This window comes from Pseudorasbora parva, chromosome 2, assembly GCF_024679245.1.
Source record: "Pseudorasbora parva isolate DD20220531a chromosome 2, ASM2467924v1, whole genome shotgun sequence".
Classification (NCBI taxonomy): domain Eukaryota; kingdom Metazoa; phylum Chordata; class Actinopteri; order Cypriniformes; family Gobionidae; genus Pseudorasbora; species Pseudorasbora parva.
Genome location: NC_090173.1, coordinates 18,965,241 through 18,984,553, shown reverse-complemented (window position 1 = coordinate 18,984,553; position 19,313 = coordinate 18,965,241). Strand labels below are relative to the sequence as shown.

Below are 19,313 nucleotides of genomic sequence, written 5' to 3'. Positions count from 1 at the left end.
TTGTTAGCCATGGTTGCAAGTTCCGTCGTTATCAACATAGTTCAGCATGTTGGTGTTTCCCGAAACCATCGTTCCAACGAACATTCGCAAACAGCGTCGCAAACTTATATGGTTGAAACGACAGACCTCAAGCTGTGGTTAGTTTCTTGTTTGCATGACATGTAGACATAATAAATCCTTAACTTGAGGAAAATAAGCAAGCTGACATACAGTTTAAGCTAAATTTCCAATACATACAAATATCATTTGTCTTTTAGTTTGTCAATAAATTTAAAGCACCTTTTGGAAGATGGTTGGTTTGTTGGTTCATTGGTTGGCTTGTTTGTTGGATGGTTCTTTGGTTGGTTTGTTGGAAATTTGGTTGGTTCATTATTTGGTTTATTGGTTTGTTCACTGGTTCGTTGGTTGCATTGTTGTTTGGTTGGTTGGCTGGTTCTTTGGTTGGCTTGTTGGTTAATTGGTTCGTTGGCTGGTTCATTAGTTGGTTTGTTGGTTGCTTTGTTCGTTGGTTGGCTGGTTGGTTGGTTCGTTGGTTGGTTTGCTGGTTCATTGGTTGGTGTGTTTGGTAGTTGGTTCTTTGGTTGGTTGGTTGGCTGGTTAATTGGTTGGCTGGTTCATTGGTTGGTTTGTTGGTTTGTTGGCTGGTTTGTCTGTCAGTTGGTTGGTTGGTTCATTGGTTGGTTTATTGATTGGTTTGTTGGTTGGTTGGCTGGTTTGTCGGTCGGTCGGTTGGTTGGTTGGTTCATTGGTTGGTTTGTTGATTGGTTGGTTTTTCTGGTTTGACGGTCGGTCGGTCGGTTGGTTCATTGGTTGGTTTGTTGATTGGTTGGTTTTGCTGGTTTGTCATTCGGTCGGTCGGTTGGTTCATTGGTTGATTTGTTGATTGGTTTGTTGATTGGTTTGTTGGTTGGTTGTGCTGGTTTGTCGATCGGTTGGTTGGTTGGTTGGTTGGTTCATTGGTTGGTTTGTTGATTGGTTTGTTGGTTGGTTGGCTGGTTTGTCGGTCGGTCAGTTGGTTGGTTGGTTCATTGGTTGGTTTTGCTGGTTTGTCGGTTGGTTGGTTGGTTGGTTGGTTGGTTCATTGGTTGGTTTTGCTGGTTTGTTGGTTGGTCGGTTGGTTGGTTTGTTAATTGGTTTGTAGGTTGGTTTTGCTGGTTTGTCGGTCGGTCGTTTGGTTGGTTGGTTGGTTGGCTGGTTTGTCGGTCGGTCAGTTGGTTGGTTGGTTCGTTGGTTTGTTGGTTGGTTGGCTGGTTTGTCGGTCGGTCGGTCGGTTGGTTGGTTCATTGGTTGGTTTGTTGATTGTTTGGCTGGTTTGTCGGTCGGTTGGTTGGTTGGTTCGTTGGTTGGTTTGTTGATTGGTTTGTTAGTTGGTTGCTTTGTCTTGTTTGTTGGTTGCTTTGTTCGTTGGTTGGTTGGTTAGTTGGTTGTTTTGCTTTGTTCAATGGTTGGTTGGTTAATTTGTTGGTTGGTTGCTTTGTTCACAAAATGGACTACTATAAATACAGATTGCCAACTCTGAATGCTTTGATACAAATACAGTCACTGTTTTTGTATCACTGTAACGTGTCTGCCAACAACAATAAAATAATGACCTCCTTCAAAAACACTGTTTCATCCAGTGAAAAATCATTTAAAATCTTTTTGAGGGGGCCATTGAATCATCCATTCACACAGATTACTATTTTTTATTTTATTTAAATTAATTAAATATTTTTTAAATAGACTGCAGCAATAAACATTAAATTAAAATATTAAATAATTTAAATTAGATAATTTTTTAAAAGTGTTTTATTATTATTTGGATAAATGTAAATGTTGTATGTGCATGAGCCAGGGCCTCGTTTAAATTAAACATTTACAGTTATATTACTTTTTGTGTAACAGTTCAGTAACTTCACTTCACAAAACTTGCATTTGTATACGCTTTACAGATTTTTTCAACTTTCTGATACATGTGCTAAAACTGAAGACATAATGTTTTTTTGGTTCAGGTTCTTTAGAAGCACTGCACTGCTGAAACAATTTGGAAAAGAAAAAACATGTCCTCTAAAAGTGCTGCATCATTCTTTGGAGCGCTACACACTGTCGTTTTAGTTCTCTGGTTTTGCTGGCAACTCCAGCCACTGAGCCTCTGACTGCAATATCAACACAGCTCCCGCCGGGGAGCCATCGCTGCAGTGCGTGTGTGTGATTTCATTCTCAGCAGTGTGTCAGGTCTCCTGTCTCAACTAATTCTGCTTCCCTGTGTCTCATCTGTCTGCGCTGACAGTGCTGGTTTTCATAATGCACTGGTTTACCTTTTACCTGCGTGTAAAACAACTAATCAGCTTTCTTTCACCTTCCTACATTTGGCCTGTTTCGACAACTTATATTGTAAAGTCACCATTAAATCTCTTTTCTCTGAAGATGTGGTTACTGGCGTGAGGGCGGGGCAACCTGTCACTCATATGAGATCGCCCTACATTTGATCTTGTTTCTCTCAGATATACGTCACAACAAAAGACCATTGCACCTTGTGTTTCATTCCAACAATAATTATGATTTATAATACCTGCTGTAGATAAGGACACAAGATAAGAATCTAGTTTTCACAACTGTGCTGAGAAAACCTTGACATCTGTTCAGTTTGATGTATTGAAATTCAAGTGTAATCTGTGTATCTTTACAGGATAGTTTTGGTATGCCAGCACAATCTCAAGAAGCAGCAGTAACCACATGACCAAGGTTAAAGCTACAGGCTAGTCTGCAGTTTCCATCAACATACTGCTACATTTGTTACCCCAGGTATCTTTTTTGTTTATTAATTCATTGTCATATGCACTAAGAATATACTAAGAAAAGCACTTGTCTTTATCGTAGTGTGTAATTTCGGCACCATTATCTTCACAAAATGGAATTGCAAAAATAACTTTTTCAGATGTGTTTGCTGAACAGTCTTTCATTGGTCAGACGAACAGATAATCCCGCCCCTAACTCACAATTTTTTTCGTGCCAACATTCAGGCTTATTTGGATGCTCAGAAAAAGCTTTTGCTTTGATATAATGCCACAATCTTTAATGAGAAATCAAGCTGGGATACAAGAGAAAACATTTTAACATGGAACAAATTGGACACTTCACCTTTAAACAAGGACAGGGAGACTGCTGTGCCTATTATGTGTCACTAGAGGGCTAAAAGAAGCGGTTTCTAAAGCAGTCATGCAAGGCCAAAGATAGAGCGACACTCAAAGTAATTACCTTGTTCTTTTCAGCCAATTCCACAGAGCTCTGCTATTCAATGAAAGCCCTGATACCTGCTAAAGGTTCTTTAAATGCAAGACTATTAGGGTACAAGTGAACTGAAGTGATTTGATTTCTGAAATGGAAACCAGTTCAGTGGTAAAATGAATTCTATATACTATTATTATTATTATTAATAATAATAATTAAGATGTTTGAACCTATCTGGTTATAATGGACTGTGACAAATATTACATATATTATATTACATGACAAAATGATGATAAAATGAATATATTGTATGTGCAAGTTTTCATGTTTGTGCTAGAAGGTTATGCTGGTCCGTTTTTTTTTTTTTTGCACCCTAAACTGAGCTCATTCTCAATGGATGGATTGCTTCTAATACTATATGCAGTCGTGACTGTTTAGAGAAAGTTTACTTTGGTTTCTGTTTTTAAACACCATGTACATAAAGCTCATATTTAAAGTAATGGAGTTGTTTGCTTGGTTAGTTTGCTTAATGTAATTTCTGCAAACATACTGTGTAACTATCTTGGATGAAAAATATTCAATATCAATTCATCACATGCCCTGTTAGGAAATCTTTTTTTTTTTTTTTTTTGAAACACCGATAGTACATTTATCAACAAATGCCGATATCTGATTATTCAGAATAATATCTATTGATACCAATAGGCCTATTCTGCTGTTTGGGAAAAAATACTGATAAAACGAATGCTGTAATCTATACACACAAATATTAAGAGATAACAATGTGAAAACAATGTTAAGTGGTCTCTTAATTTTTTCCAGAGCTGTATATGTAATCCATAATCCCCCTCTCTCTCATTTGGTATATTAGAGGTTAAAATTAACAACAGACCCCAAACTATCATATTCAAATGATATTTATTTTCAGATATAATAATTACACTCAAACTAAAACTGAAAAGTTTGTATACATCTAAGTTGCACATAAGGTAGTTATCATTAACACTTGTCTTCATGACAAATGTATTTAACCATATATAATTAACAGTAAAGGAGCTCCTCTCTAATGTTTTTTTTTTTTTTTTTTTTTTTTTTTTTATATATAGCTAATCAACAAATTTTGAATATTGGATAACTTTCCTGATTAAATGTAATGTTAATTGACATCACTGACGTCAGTCAAGTCACCTTCATTTATATAGCGCTTTTTACAACACAGATTGCTTCAAAGCAGCTTTACAGTGATAACAGGAAATTAGATTTGTTCCAGATTAAAGATAAAGTAAGTTATTGATTCATTTCAGTTGTAGAAACAGATTCGTTTTTTTAATTTGGCACCATGTAAACAACACCATCCTCAACTAAAACAGAAAACCCCCAATGCGTTCCGGACCCCAACTGCACCGCAACAGCACCTGGGGCTGGAGAACGAAACCATGAAATGCTTTTGAAATGCTTTTGAAATTAACATCATCGCCCCTCATGCAAACCCCAAAAAGGCGAGTCTGCAAGAATGGCGATGGCATGTATGCAAACATTACGTGTTTAGCCTATAGGCAAGCGTGTTTGAATCCGTATATGTGTGCATACTGCATATCTGTACACAGGGAAGCATTCACAGGGGAGAGTCTAGTTGACAAGGTTTTTGCCGACAATTCAGGTCTGTGTTGTTATCGTGTCTAGGCGCAGGTTCACCATATGATCCGAATCCGGCTGACTGCAGTAAACCTTGGGATAAATAGAGAGATTAACATTAGCGTAGATGCCATTCTGTACATAAGGTGTTATGGGAAGTGTCCACGGTTCTGGCTGATCTAGTTAATGCAGCCTAACAATCCTTTAACGGGTTGCCGTCACTTTGGAGTGTCTGTGTTCATGATATGACAGTTTTCTCAAATGAAACGGTAAATTCTCATGTCCTCAGTGACAGTGACACGGTAGAGTCTAAAAAGACAGCGAGCATGTGTGGCACCCCCGTCATTCACACAGAAACGCAAAACATGGAAGAGTAATATTATTTAAATAGTATATACACAGACACTGTTATATATTCGGCTACAGTCTGGAGCCCTGCGTGAAGCGACTGAAAGCAGCTGCGGGACCGAATATAGTCTACTTGTGAGTCGATGCTATACAGATACTATCTTCACATTTTTAACATTTCAGTATGTACTTGGTACCGAAGTACCGGTACTTGTGACATCCCTACATACAACCATGTTTAATTTTTGTAAGGGGATCATGGTTCTGTGTAATCACAAACTGTATTAATCTATCTTCTCACATGGCTAACTTACCTGAACTAACAAGAGTCAGTACATTGCATCGGATTCTGACAGGGCTCTCAAGTTTTGAACTGAGTTCAGAGTGAGATTTCGGCCGTGGGTTTGGCTGGGTATGGGGGTCTGATATGAAAAATGACAAATTCGTACAAATAAAATAAATATGTATTTAATTAGTGTGTTTGTGTGTGTGTGAGAGAGAGAGAGAGAGAGAGAGAGAGAGAGAGAGAGAGAGAGAGAGAGAGAGAGAGAGAGAGAGAGAGAGAGAGAGAGAGAGAGAGAGAGAGAGAGAGAGAGAGAGAGAGAATGGTTAGTGTTGTTTATTGGTGTTGGTAGCAGGTTTTTGAGGCCTTCAGCCCAGGGGTTGGTGTCACCTTAACATGAGCACGGTCGCGCTGAAGTGAGCTGTGGTTTACAACAAAGATTATTTTACTCTCAAATAATCTTAGACAAGCTGCCTATGATTATTGTTTGCTATATCAGTATGGTTGTATTTTTTCCTCTCTTTATGACAGCGGAAACAACTCCCACACCAATACCCCATCATTTTTTAGCCATACAGATAGGCTAAGTACAAGACATAATTATAAACTGTCTACTTTTATTTGTGTACACTCAAAATAACAACAAAGGCTGTGGATTCAGGTAACGGAGCACCCAACTCCAAACAGTCTTTATTTCAAATATGTATTTTGTTTATTAAAAGCAAAGTTTTTAATTTCAAAAGCATTTCTGAATTCAGTTAAAATAACAAAATGTAAAAAAAAAAAAATGTTTTGCCACCATGCAAAATTTAATTAATGCTTGAATAACACCTATGTCTCCTTTCCATTAAAAATAATGGCTAGTGCGGTGACGTGGCATAATTTTTGGAATTGCATGAACATGTTAAACACATCTAATTATTTCTGTAATACATTTTAATTATATTATTCAATTTGAATTATTATTTTGCTCCAAATGTTGCACACATGGTATGGAAAATGTAAATGTAAATTTTGAAATGCATTGCCATTTTACATATTGCATTGCAAATTTTATATCGCTACACTTCAGCTTCCATAAATAGGGGTAAGCACGAATATATTTGATCTGTAATTAATGTTCGAAAAATAAAAATAATATTGAAATTTTACTATATTGCTTCGCTTGCCTAAATGCAGTGATTCCATTATAAATCCCTCTAAATCTCGCAGTTTTAACTAAATCCACTGGGTGGTGCTGTGGAGCGTGTTAATAACTCGACTGTATTTGATCGATAATGTCGTCTGCCTCATGATGTTTGGAATTACTTAAATGAAAATGATCTTACAAAATTGAGTTACTTTTAATAAATTAATTAATGAAAGTGAGTTTAAAAAAAATCACATCCAAACACCAGTCGAATGAGGACAGCTGTCCATCACTACATTCACGAGTGCAGGTGAGCACAGATGTTCACTGAGTGAGAGCGCAATAACGTACGATAGCAAAATGCAATTCATGCAAATCATGATTGAGACGAGGCTTCCTTTAAGTTTTGTTGAGGGATTAAGAACAGAAAACAAAGTGCTGTCAGAAACTTAACTTGACACCGTTATCTTGTGTCTCTGCGCCTGTCATCGGGGCTTCTAGTTGCCAACTAACGGTACTTCAGCGAGCATTTGATTCAATGAGCGAGGCCGTGGCGTGAATCACAGAATGTGACGTTGGAATCAGAACGTAAACGTTCTTAGGTGGAGGGAATATCTATATCTTACCCAGATACAGCAAATCTATTTTATGATTGGCTGTTCGGTCTCTATTTTTATTAGATTAACTGGTGCGTGGCAGGGCCGTCAGAACTCTATGGGGGACTCGCTTGATTCCTCTAATAGCGCGCGTGTTACCCTGGCGATTTCTCTGCGTGAGAAATACAAGGTGTGGCGTGTGAGCGTGTGAACGGGTTGAAATGCGTGTGTCTCACGCCCAATGCGTGAGACTTGAGAGCCCTGTTCTGAGGTAAAACTGTTGTCGTCTTAACGTCATGTAACTTAAGCTTAAGAATTGTTGCCCGCGAAGAAGAAGAAGAAAAAAAAACTATAATTATGCTAATTAAAATGATTATTAATAAAAATATATGAACTTATCTTAAAACATCTGCAACCAGTGGCTTTGCCTTTTGCGATCTCTCTTGAAGCCAATACGGAAGTAATGTAAACTTCAATTCCTCAACTGGCCACTAGGGACAGGCTCCAGAAGGGAGCAGAATCTCATTGAGCCCCATGTTAAAATTCTCAACTTTAAAGCAGAAAAAAATATATTTACAGCCCGGAACCAATTGTGGTTTTGGCCTATAAGGCTTATTTTGATCTTCATGACAACTGTGAGGGGGGTGATTTTTTTTATAACTCATTCGTATACGTTATAGAAAGCCTTAAAGTTCTGCATAATTAAGGGCGTGGTTACAAGTGGATAGCCATTTATCTGCCGTCTGTAGTCATTGCGTCACCTCAGCTCTGTGCACATCCCGCTTTTTTGTCCATTTTCTGTTAAACGGGAGTGACACGCGATGACTCGCTCACAAGATGGCAACGCCCAGCTCGCCCCTACTTTAAGCTTCAGAACGGCTTATCGGAATCCTATGGGTGACGTCACGGACACTACCTCCATATTTTTTTACAGTCTATGGAAACAACCAAGCGCTGGGTAGAATCAACCAAGCATTGCGACCCAGCAGGTTTAACCCAACGACTGGAAATTTGAAACTATCCAATGGTGTTTAAAATGTGATCAAATAAACCAACAAAAATTACCCAACAGTCTTAACCCAGCATTTTGGGTTAAAAAATAACCCAGCATTATTTAGTGTGGTTCTAGTAAGTACTCAGGTTGTTGTGTTTTGGACCAGCTGCAGTTTATTTATTAAGCGAGCAGGGCAACCCCCCAGTAGAGCAATACAATAATCTATCCTTGAGCTCAAGAGCACATGAACTAATTTGGATTTGAAAGCATGTGCTGTAATTTAGATATATTTTTAAGATGGTAGAATGCAGTTATACAGATGCCAGAAACGGGGCTTTCAAATGAAAGATTGGTATCAAAGAGCACACCCAGGTTCCTCACTGATGACGAAGTGTTCAGACTGTATTCTAAATTACTACGTGCAGAGGTTTTTGGTCCAATTATTAAAAATTCTCTTTTTACAGAATTAAAGGTCCCGTTCTACGCGATTCCATCTTTCAAACTTTAGTTAGTGTGAAATGTTGCTGTTAGAGCATAAATAATACCTGTAAAATTATAAAGCTCAAAGTTCAATGCCAAGCAAGATATTTTATTTAACAGAAGTTCCCTTTACACCCCTGCTCTTCCTTCAGGAATGACGTCACTAGAACCGTTTGTTGACTAACCTTCCGCCCACAAGAACACGCAAAATAGGGGGCGTGGTCTTGTTGCTCTCTCACGTGGAGAAGAGTGCGCATTCAGCGCTTGCATCTCCCCGTTATGGTAAGAGGCGGGACCTTTCCTGGCAAAGTGCGCTAAGCTACTGTCCAATCACAACACGGGAAGCGCTGGCCCAATCAGAACTCGTTACGTGTTTCTGAAGGAGGGACTTCATAGAACAAGGAAATCATCAGGCCGTTTTTAGGACAGAGTAAACAGCGCTGTACAGATAAGTAAATTGTGTAAAAAATATAGTGTTTTTTTACACGCGAAACATGAACTCATGTTATATTGCACACTGTTAACACAATCAAAGCTTCGAAAACATGCGAAGAACAGGACCTTTATGTTGTAGGAAATTACTAGTCATCAATTTTGTATATTCTGTCAATCTTGTGAATTGGTAAGTTTTGTCAGGGTGCGAAGAAATATAGAGCTGAGTATTGTCAGCATAACGATGAAAACTAATGCTATGCTTCCTAATGATATCTCCCAGTGGTAGCATATACAGGGTGAAAAGCAACGGTCCTAACACCGAGCCTTGCGGCACTCCATACTGAACGTGTGATCGGTGTGACATCTCTTCATTTACTGCTACAAACTGATAACGGTAAGATAAGTACGGTTTAAACCATGCCAGTGCAGTTCCACTAATGCCAACATAATTTTCGAGTCTATTCAAAAGAATGTTGTTGTCGATAGTATCGAATGCAACGCTAAGATCGAGTAACACTAATAGACAGATACAACCACAATCAGATGATTTGAGCAAATAATTTTACTCGTGTGAGAGCAGTCTCAGTACTATGATAGTCTAAATCCTGACTGGAAATCCTCAAAGATATAATTTCTTTCTAAAATGGAGCATAACTGAGAAGACACGGCCTTTTCTAGTACTTTTGACAGAAAGAGTAGATTTGAGAAAGATCATAACTACATAACTGCTGTGCTGTTTACAAACATCAGAAGTTGAAGCTTTATTTCTTGTTAATTTAGCCACTGTATCGAATAAATACTTAGAGTTGTGTTTGCTTTTTTTCTAAAATAATAGAAAAATAAGCAAATCTAGCAGTTTTTATGGCCTTTCTGTATGCAATTATGCTCTCTTTCCACGAAATGCGAAAAAGCTCTAGTTTTGTTTTCTTCCAGCTGCGCTCCATTTTTCTGGCTGCTGTTCTCTGCTGTTTTCATCACTGATTGGGTGACTTATATGAGACATGATGCACCTCTTTAAGTTGCACTGTATCTTTCAACATAGGCTACCTTCTGATGTTCATGCATGTTTTTTGTGCTATAACGTGTATTAAAGTGAAAGAAAAGACTTGTGCTCCAATTGAACTGAGGCACTACATCAATCTGTCACGTTACATTTAAGAGTGTCAAAACAGCATTTGTTGTTTAAATTTTGTAATAAAATCGACAGAATAGGAAAGATGAGACTTTGTTTCTTATCAAAATTCCCAAATTTCTTTGCAATTATTATCATTATGGATGGGATTCGGCCAAATTACTTTTATCGGCCAATACCAATTACTTGCCATATCCAATACATCGGCACATCACAAATTTTTTTCAGGGTGAAAAGACTATTTACATTGCAACAAAATAACCAAATTCTACATAAAAGTTTACAAAATATATATTTTGGGTCAATTCCTACTCAGAAAACTCGGATGTTTTGATTTGGAAGAGATGTTTGTCATAAACAGTTGGTTAATTTAGCCTTTTCTCCTTGCAGGCTAATGCCTGTACATGCTAAAATGAGCTCACATCCTCATGTAGCCTACAGCAGTTACTCTCTGAATAGGCCTATAAACGTGTTCTGTGTGTTGATTAATGTCTGAAATCTCCATATCTAACATGACTTCTTTAATAGCAGCCATCTGGGAATGGGACATGACTCCAGTCTGCTAGCTTACATGTTTGAGAGCATGTGTGTTGATTCACCTTGAGAGGGCTTTTGGACTGTTGAGGAGGAGAGTTAAACATATGGCTTGTTAGCGCTGGTCTGTTAACGCAGTAAAGTGAGCACTAGGAAGCAGAATCCTTGATTTACCCTGATTATAACTTGTATTTATCTCTGATGCTAAATTCAGCTTTAGCTATGTTGACCTGTAGAATAGATACAACTTGCTCAAGTCCTTTTTGGCTACAGTCTAGTAAATGATTGCCAGTGACCAATCCTGAGGGGTCAGAAGCACACCATGTTTGCATTGCAAATATCTGATAGGCCTTATCCAACTCTTGTTGATTTTTCCTCCTGTACGTCTCCATAATTATCCTTGTGAGTAGCAACAGATGGATGGACTAGAGCGAAGGGGTGGGGGAAGGATTTGCTCAGAAAAATGAAGGATGCATGCACACGGTTTATACAGAGAGCACTGTGAATGACCCCCTGTTGAACAGCTTCGTGTTTTGCTGGCTGTGATAAGATAGTGGAAACCTTTTTGATTTATTCATTGCATATACTTTGACCTTTAGCTGATTAGAGAATGACTTTCACTTCCTTGTTCGCCCTTTAACAACCATTTCTCACCTTTCTGACACGAATAGTGTTAAATGAGACATTAAAGGAATAGTTCACCAAAAAAATGAATGTTTTATCATCGTTTTCTCAAACTCATGTTGTTCCAGTCCCATCTTTTTGGCACTTTTTTGTCATTTTAAAGCTTGATTAGAAATATACTTTCATTTTATAATAATATATAGATGAAAATAAAAAAAGAATCTTTTTGTGCTCCCCAGAAGACTGAATGTCAGATGGGTTCAGAACAGCACGATGGTGAGTAATAACGTGTGCTCCTCATGTCAGTTTTAATTTTCAGGCAGACGTGTGTTTATTCAGCAGTCTTTAGTTTACAGAAGTTCATGTTTGCTGTTTGTTTGTCGTGTACTGCCCTTACGAAACAAAAATATATTGCAGTATATTGGAAAATATCATGTAATACATTAGGCAATATATTCACATATATGGGGTTTAATATTTATATTCTCCAATATATTGCAATATATTAAAGCGGCAATCATTTGTATATTTTGCAATATATTACAGGAATATATATAATATATTGTATAATACCATCATTATATTATTCCATGTATTTACAATATAATATAATATATTTTAAGTAATATATTGGTAAATATATTTTCCTTTTGTAAGGGTGATGATCTGGAAGCCAAGGTTGGGATACACCTGTGTTTTAACAGGTCCACCAGAAGAGAGAAGGACTTTGATATGGTTTGTACTACGGTATGGACTTTTAACTGAGCTTTCGCATAATGGGTTGGTCATATCACATAGAGACCTTTAATCCTCTATATTTGTGAACAAGCTTCATTCATGACACATTGATTCATTCTAAGTAAAATAGTAGATGTGAGTTAATGTAGGAAATCTTTTTGTGTGTGTTGCTTACTTTGGCATGCCATGCATCACTATTACTATCCCTTATAGGCTACTTAAGGTTACGAAATTGAATGAACCCCTAACCCTATAAAGTATAAAATTTCGCCATGTAACAAATTATGAAATAATGTGTGGTTTTAGTTTTTTAAAAGGATCTGACTTTTTATTGTGCAAATTAAGGGGTTAGTAAGCAACAACCTAGCAGAATAGCACCATAGCAAAATAGCACATAGCAAATGCAGAAAACCGTCAGAACCATAGCAACACCTCGATTTTGTAAACCTTTGCAACCGCATAGCAACACCTCAGCAACCACCAACAACATAACAGCAATCCAATAGCAATATACTAAAAATGAATAAAAACACTGTTGCAACCACACAGCAACACCTTACAACCACCTATAAGCAACCACATAGCAACATGCTAAAATCACTCAGAACGCCTTTGCAACTCAGTAACCACCCACAACATCATAGCAACCACATAGCAACGTGGTAAAATCACTCAGAACACCTTTGCAACTCAGTAACCACCCACAACATCATAGCAACCACATAGCAATGTGCTAAAATCCCTCAGAACACCTTTGCAACTGCATGGCAACACCTCAGCAATCACCTACAAAATCATAGCAACCCCATAGCAATGTGCTAAAAATCATTCAGAACACATTTGTAACCACATAGCTACACATCAGTAACCATCCATAACATAGCAGTCACATAGCAATGTGCTAAAAACACTCAACACATTTGCAACTGCATAGCAACACCGCGGCTAATACCCACAACATCATAGCAACTACATAGCAATGTGCTGAAAGTCACAGAGGACACCTTTACAACTGCATGGCAACACCTCTGTAACCACCCACAGTCATAGCAAAATGGTTAAAAAACATTCAGAATACATTTGAAACCACATAGCAACACATTGGCAACCACCCACAACATCATAGCAACCACATAGCAACGTGCTAAATTCCTTTAGAACACCTTTGCAACTCAGTAACCACCCACAACATCATAGCAACCACATAGCAACGTGCTAAAATCCCTCAGAACGCGTTTGCAACTGCATTGCAACACCTTGGCAACCACCCACAACATCATAGCAACCACATAGCAATATGCTAGAAAGTACTTAGAACAAATTTGCCACCGCATAGCAACACCTCGGCAACCACCCACCGGTCTGGTATTGACCGTGGAAAAAAATGGTCCATTGTTGGCTTCATTTTTTTTCTCTGCATGTTTCTGAAATCCTGCTGTGCTAAAAGTTCGATTTACTGCCAATACATACTGAACTCTGCAAGTAGAGATGCCAAAATGGCCTCAATAATTCATCTCTCACTGTGCTCTCAGCTGTTTACCCATCCATACCGGCAGCCCTTGCTGCTTCACAATCTTGGATTTGTAATGTCTGGTGAGCTGTGTAAAGTAAACATGGTGCATTTCATGGGCTGGGGAACGGTTGGAGAACTCACAGCATCAGCAACCGGACTTGCCTTTCAAAATAAAGTGCATTTACTTTAATTTATTCTAAATGTTTCCTGGCATATGTAAATTAGACACGTGTGTGTGTGTGTGTGTGTGTGTGTGTGTGTGTGTGTGTGTGTGTGTGTGTGTAGTTCACTAGTATAGCATCTGTGTTACACTGAGTGTTTACATGCATTATCTTACATCAGTTACACCTGATAATAACCCATCAGTGGGTGAAGGTCATAACCTATTTAAGAATGTTTTAAACGTTTTTCTCAGACTTTTGATAGTATTGTTGTGCATGTAAACACACAGTTTGCATGCAAAGCAGTGCACCTTGTTTGAAACCTCTGTTATATGACTTGAAGTTCAATTAATATTATTTCACAACACCTACATAATGCAGTTACTATAATTATTCAGAGCATCTGTTAATGCGCCACAGATTTCCTGGGGCATTATGTCTGACTACTTAACAGCGTGTTTCCCACTGATAAATCCAACACTGCACACGTAGCGTCTTATGTAATCAACTTTTTCAAGCATTATGGGATGTGACTGCTCACACTGTGCTGGCAATAAACTTTCTAATGGCTTCCCTAACTAATTCTCTACTTAACAGAGAACTATTGCAACAACCCTAGAAAAAAAAGATAATCAGCAGCATTGCCCTAACAGCTTTCTATGACTCCTGCTTATGAGCAAATGGCAAAACCTATGGAAGCTTGTTTTCGCCACTGAATAAAAAAATATAATAAAACGTAATTGTGACTTATCTTGCAATTCTGACTTTTTTTTCTTGTGATTTGCGTGATATAAACTTGAATTGTGAGATCTAAACTCGCTTTCCCCCCTCAGAATTGGGCTTTATAACTCGCAATTGCGACGTTACATCTCAAGATATGTCCTATATCTCGCAATTGCAATTGTTGCAATTCAGATTTTTTTTTCCTCACAATTGCAAATTTTAACCTTACAATGCTGACTTTTTGTCCTCGCATTTCTGAATCGCAAGATAAAAAAATTGCAATTATTTTTTTATTTTTTTATTATTAATATAATGAATTATATTAAAGGTGCACTATATAGGATTTCTACGGTTCTGAGCTTAAACTTGGTGTCATCAAACTAGGCGCACTCTAGGGGACGGAAAAGGTATCATGGCTATCAAAATCCAGTGTTCTGTATTTTGCGTACGTGAGTTTTTGTTGTAGATGGCTATTGTAGATGGCTATAAAAAAATAAATTAAAAAAAGTGTACTGTGCTAATTAATTGAGACTTCTTACAGCTCTTACAGGTTTTTGGCCTTGTCTGTTTCGTTGCTTCTATTGCTCTCCCCTTTTTTGTAAGTCGCTTTGGATAAAAGCGTCTTCTAAATGATTAAATGTAAATGTTAAATGTAAAAGGTACATAGTGTAGCTCTAACATATTTTAATTTAGTTTTAAATCTGGGTCTAAATTCTCTCTCTCTCTCTCTCTCTCTCTCTCTCTCTCTCTCTCTCTCTCTATATATATATATATATATATATATAATTGTTTGTACAAGCTAATTTATTTATTTATTATATTTTCTTATTTAAATTATTTAAATTATTACATTAAATTGAGAATTTTTTAATGTTAAAAGTGAGACCCCTTGCATTTCATTTGGTTCAGTCTTATTTTGTCTAGGGCACCAATAGTCTCGACTGACATCGACGGAAACTAGTACAATCGGAAACTGATCAGAGGGCCATCTTCGCATTTAGCAGTTGCCATGTATGAAGCACAAGACGAAGGAGCTGAATACCATTCAACTGGAAAACTTTACACCCTAACCATATAGAGTTCGCCTGTGTGGCCTTTGCTTCTCTCAACAGCTGTTGGATTGCCACAGGACGTCTCCCTGACAGTACGAGGATACTCCAATGATTATAGCAAATAACACCGGCTGACAAGTTCCTTCGTCACGTCATCTGCGTGTCCCCTCGTGTCCTCCTGAATCAAGAGCTTTGAGAGGGGTGGGGCTTCAAGTGACAGCCAAATAGTGACAGCCAATCAGATGGAGGGGTGGAGATTCTTTACCCAGCAACAGCTAAGTGTCATTACCCATTGCTCCACAACTCTCAGGTGGCCGTGTCCATCCCCCAGGGTACAGCACACTGTGGCATGTTTTCTCGTTCTCTTTATCTCAATGCATGACTTGCAGTGGTTTTTATGGGTTGAGTGGAGGTAATGACGAGGCCTGAAGGTAAAGGGACAACACAGGGTTGTTAGTTTAGTCTCTGAATTTTAAGAATTGAAAAGTTCAAGAACCACTGAGTGAAGCACTTTCCTCCAGGTTGCTCCTAAGGGACCGGTTGTCTAATTAGTGTACTCAAAGTTAGTTTGGCTGAAAAGAGGTTGACAGAATTGCAAGTTTAAACATCTGAAAATAGATTATCATTGGTTTGCATTTAAATTAGTTTTTATTTTAATGTAAGCTACTTTTAATTTTCATTTAGTTGATGCAGAAATGCAGAGCATGTTTTTAGATGCAGAAAAACATCTGAGAAGCTTCAGTTTATAAAAACACAAATCAGTTTTGTCCTGTAACCTTCTTATACGGTCTACTAACACTGCATGATGTTTTATGTTAATACAGCTCTAGTTGTAGTTACTAGATAGTTCCTTGTTATACACTATTTTAGTCAATCTAACATGTAGACTCACACAGTAGACAAACTGCAGTTGAATGTTTAAAACATTCAGCACAATTTGCAAAAGTTAAACCCATATAGTACGTATTATTAGACAGATCTCTGGAATACTTTATTCTGATTGGACATTTGCTGCATTCTGCAGTTAAATATTTGCATAATATCTGCTAGAACCCTAGAACCTGATTTCCTTCATACAATTCTGTTCAAAAGTCCAAAAAAAGATTTTTTTTTTTTAATTCTTATGTCAAAAATAGACAGTAAAGATATTGATAGCCCAATAATAAACTTCTTAAACAATCCAGACAAATGAAAAATGTCTCACATTTTACAAAAACTATTGTTAGCAATGATTGGATCATTGAGTTCTTGTTCATTCACGTCATGTCCTCATCTGCATTGGTCAGGGGGCACGGTGGTCACGTGGTACAAGTTCTCCAAAAATTCAGGGCTTACATCTGGTAATTCCGACATAGTGTGAACGCAACTAATGGCTGCTATTCACCTGCTATATTGCTAAATTTACCCAATTTTTCATATCAACAGAAAAATATTACCTGGCTTCTTTTAAAACTCCCTTGTGATTGGTTACAAGGTAGTTTGTCAGAAATATCACTTAGGCATACAAACAAAATAATAATACAATTTTAAGATATATTTTTTTAAAGATTTAAATAGAAAAATAATTCAAAATTGTAATATTACTATTATTACTGTATTTATGATCAAATAAATGCAGCCTTGTTGACTTATCTTAAAATCTTACCCACCCCAAACTTTTTAATGGTAGTGTAGCTGTTTCTCTTTCTTCTGACATATTAAATTAATTTTAACTCAAAACAATATTTCATGTCATGTTTTTTTTTTGTGTGTGTGTGGCAAATATCCATGTAATAAGTATTATAACTTACATTCATTATAACCAATGAAACCCGATACAAGACCCCTTTGCTTTGCATTACGCCTGAAAATGATCCCTTACATAACATGCAGCTAGACCAGAAATTTAAGGCCGCTTGTTTTATTGACGCTCGTGTTGAGAGTGTACACAGACTGAGCTCTTAAGTACCGAGTCCCAGGATTGAATGAATAGCTGCTAAACAGACTGTATTAGCTGTGGGTGTGTTAGCCGGGCACCTCTCCCTCTAGTCCAACAAAAACGCTGTGCACTAGCCCTGTGCTCCGGTTATTATTAGGCACACTAAGCAGTTTTCTCAACAGGAAGTGGCTGCTGGTGCTTCCTATAAATGCCCAGCTGAAGTTAAACAGACACTGCTTATTTCTGAACACTGTGTTTACGTAAGGGGTGCAGGTGCTGGATCAAATACTCACAGATGGTCTGTTTTTGTTGTGTCTTGACAGACGCAGAGCGTCAGGTTGGTGTGTTGCTCAAGTGTGTGTTGCTTAGGGATGTTGTATGTCAAGTCAAGTCACCCTTATTTATATAGTGCTTGATACAATACATATACTCTTCAAAGCAACTTTGCAGTGATAAACAAGAACATGTCTGTGCAGTGTGCAATTGTGACATTTTTTTGATTAGTAAGAGATGAATTTCGCAAGAAGATGTAAAACAGGAAGTATAAGGTCCTCGTATAGGGCTAACCAGGGGTAAATAAGCGGTGACACTGACCCCTCTCTCGGAGATAAACATGTGGTTTTGATGTCCTGAGATGGAGCTTCACAGACATGGCAGTGCTTTTAAAGGGCTAGTTCATCCAAAAATGAAACATTCTCTTATCATTTGCTCACTCTCATGTTGTTACAAACCTTTCTAGCTTGGAACACTAAAAGAGATGTTTAGCAGGATGTCAAACCTGCTCTCTTCCATATACTGAGTGAATAGGCTTTCATGTTAAAACAGAACAATAAAGTCCCTTTAAGACAAATCATTTCACTCGGTGGCCATCTTTGAATGAGGAAAAATTAAATTCTCCAAATCTATCTATCTATCTATCTATCTATCTATCTATCTATCTATCTATCTATCTATCTATCTATCTATCTATCTATCTATCTATCTATCTATCTATCTATCTATCTATCTATCTATCTATCTATCTATCTATCTATCTATCTATCTATCTATCTATCTATCTATCTATCTGGAAAATAAGTATTTGGTCAATAACAAAAGTTAACTTTGTTATTCCATCCATCCATCCATCCATCCATCCATCCATCCATCCATCCATCCATCCATCCATCCATCCATCCATCCATCCATCCATCCATCCATCCATCCATCCATCCATCCATCCATCCATCCATCCATCCATCCATTTCTCCTCACCTTCAGTGCTTTAAAAAAACCATGCCTTTCTTGTTTAAAAAAAATAAAAATACCATGACATCTTGGCAGACCATGCGGACAGTTCTTAGTAATTCCTGTGTTTCTGTTTGTGCAGCTGCAATGAACAGATGTGACGTCACTTGGCAGAGAGGAACAGGGTCGCTCTGAGAACAAATGCTGATTAATGTGGATTAAACAACGGCTGACATTAAAAGACACCAACGGAAAGACAAGCCAGTCGAGGTGGTGAAACACCCTTCATTTGATCTGTAGCCGCAAGCAAGACGCGGAGAGTTTCTGACAGGTGCTTACTTTTATATTTATTTACCCCACAATCTTCATGTGCTAAACTTGAAAGCATTGTGCATCATTGTTCACATTTAAGTGCAGTGATACTGTAATATGTAATTGTAATTTTCAGTGATACTGAAAATAAAGTAATAGCAAATAAGACAGCAAGGAAAAGCAATGAATATTGATGTCAATAAATGCTAAATTATTACAGCAAGTCATTTAAATGGAAAAAATTATACATATTACTTGCAAATTAGAGA

General features: G+C 37.6%; 1 long non-coding RNA gene across 3 annotated transcripts in view; it reads left to right on the top strand.

Annotated features, from left to right (window-relative positions):
* The window catches only part of LOC137093427 (uncharacterized), a 35,142-nt gene extending 16,082 nt beyond the window's left edge, over nucleotides 1–19,060 (top strand). The window contains exons 3-6 of one of the 3 annotated variants that reach the window (XR_010908453.1): nucleotides 2,669–2,784; nucleotides 11,640–11,676; nucleotides 12,058–12,147; nucleotides 18,875–19,060. This is a non-coding gene — a long non-coding RNA (uncharacterized lncRNA). Of the gene's footprint in view, nucleotides 1–2,668; nucleotides 2,785–3,002; nucleotides 3,792–11,639; nucleotides 11,677–12,057; nucleotides 13,171–18,874 lie in introns of those variants that run through there. The other 2 variants (XR_010908450.1, XR_010908454.1) reach the window with 2 other exon arrangements.
* Nucleotides 19,061–19,313: the final 253 nt, after the last annotated feature.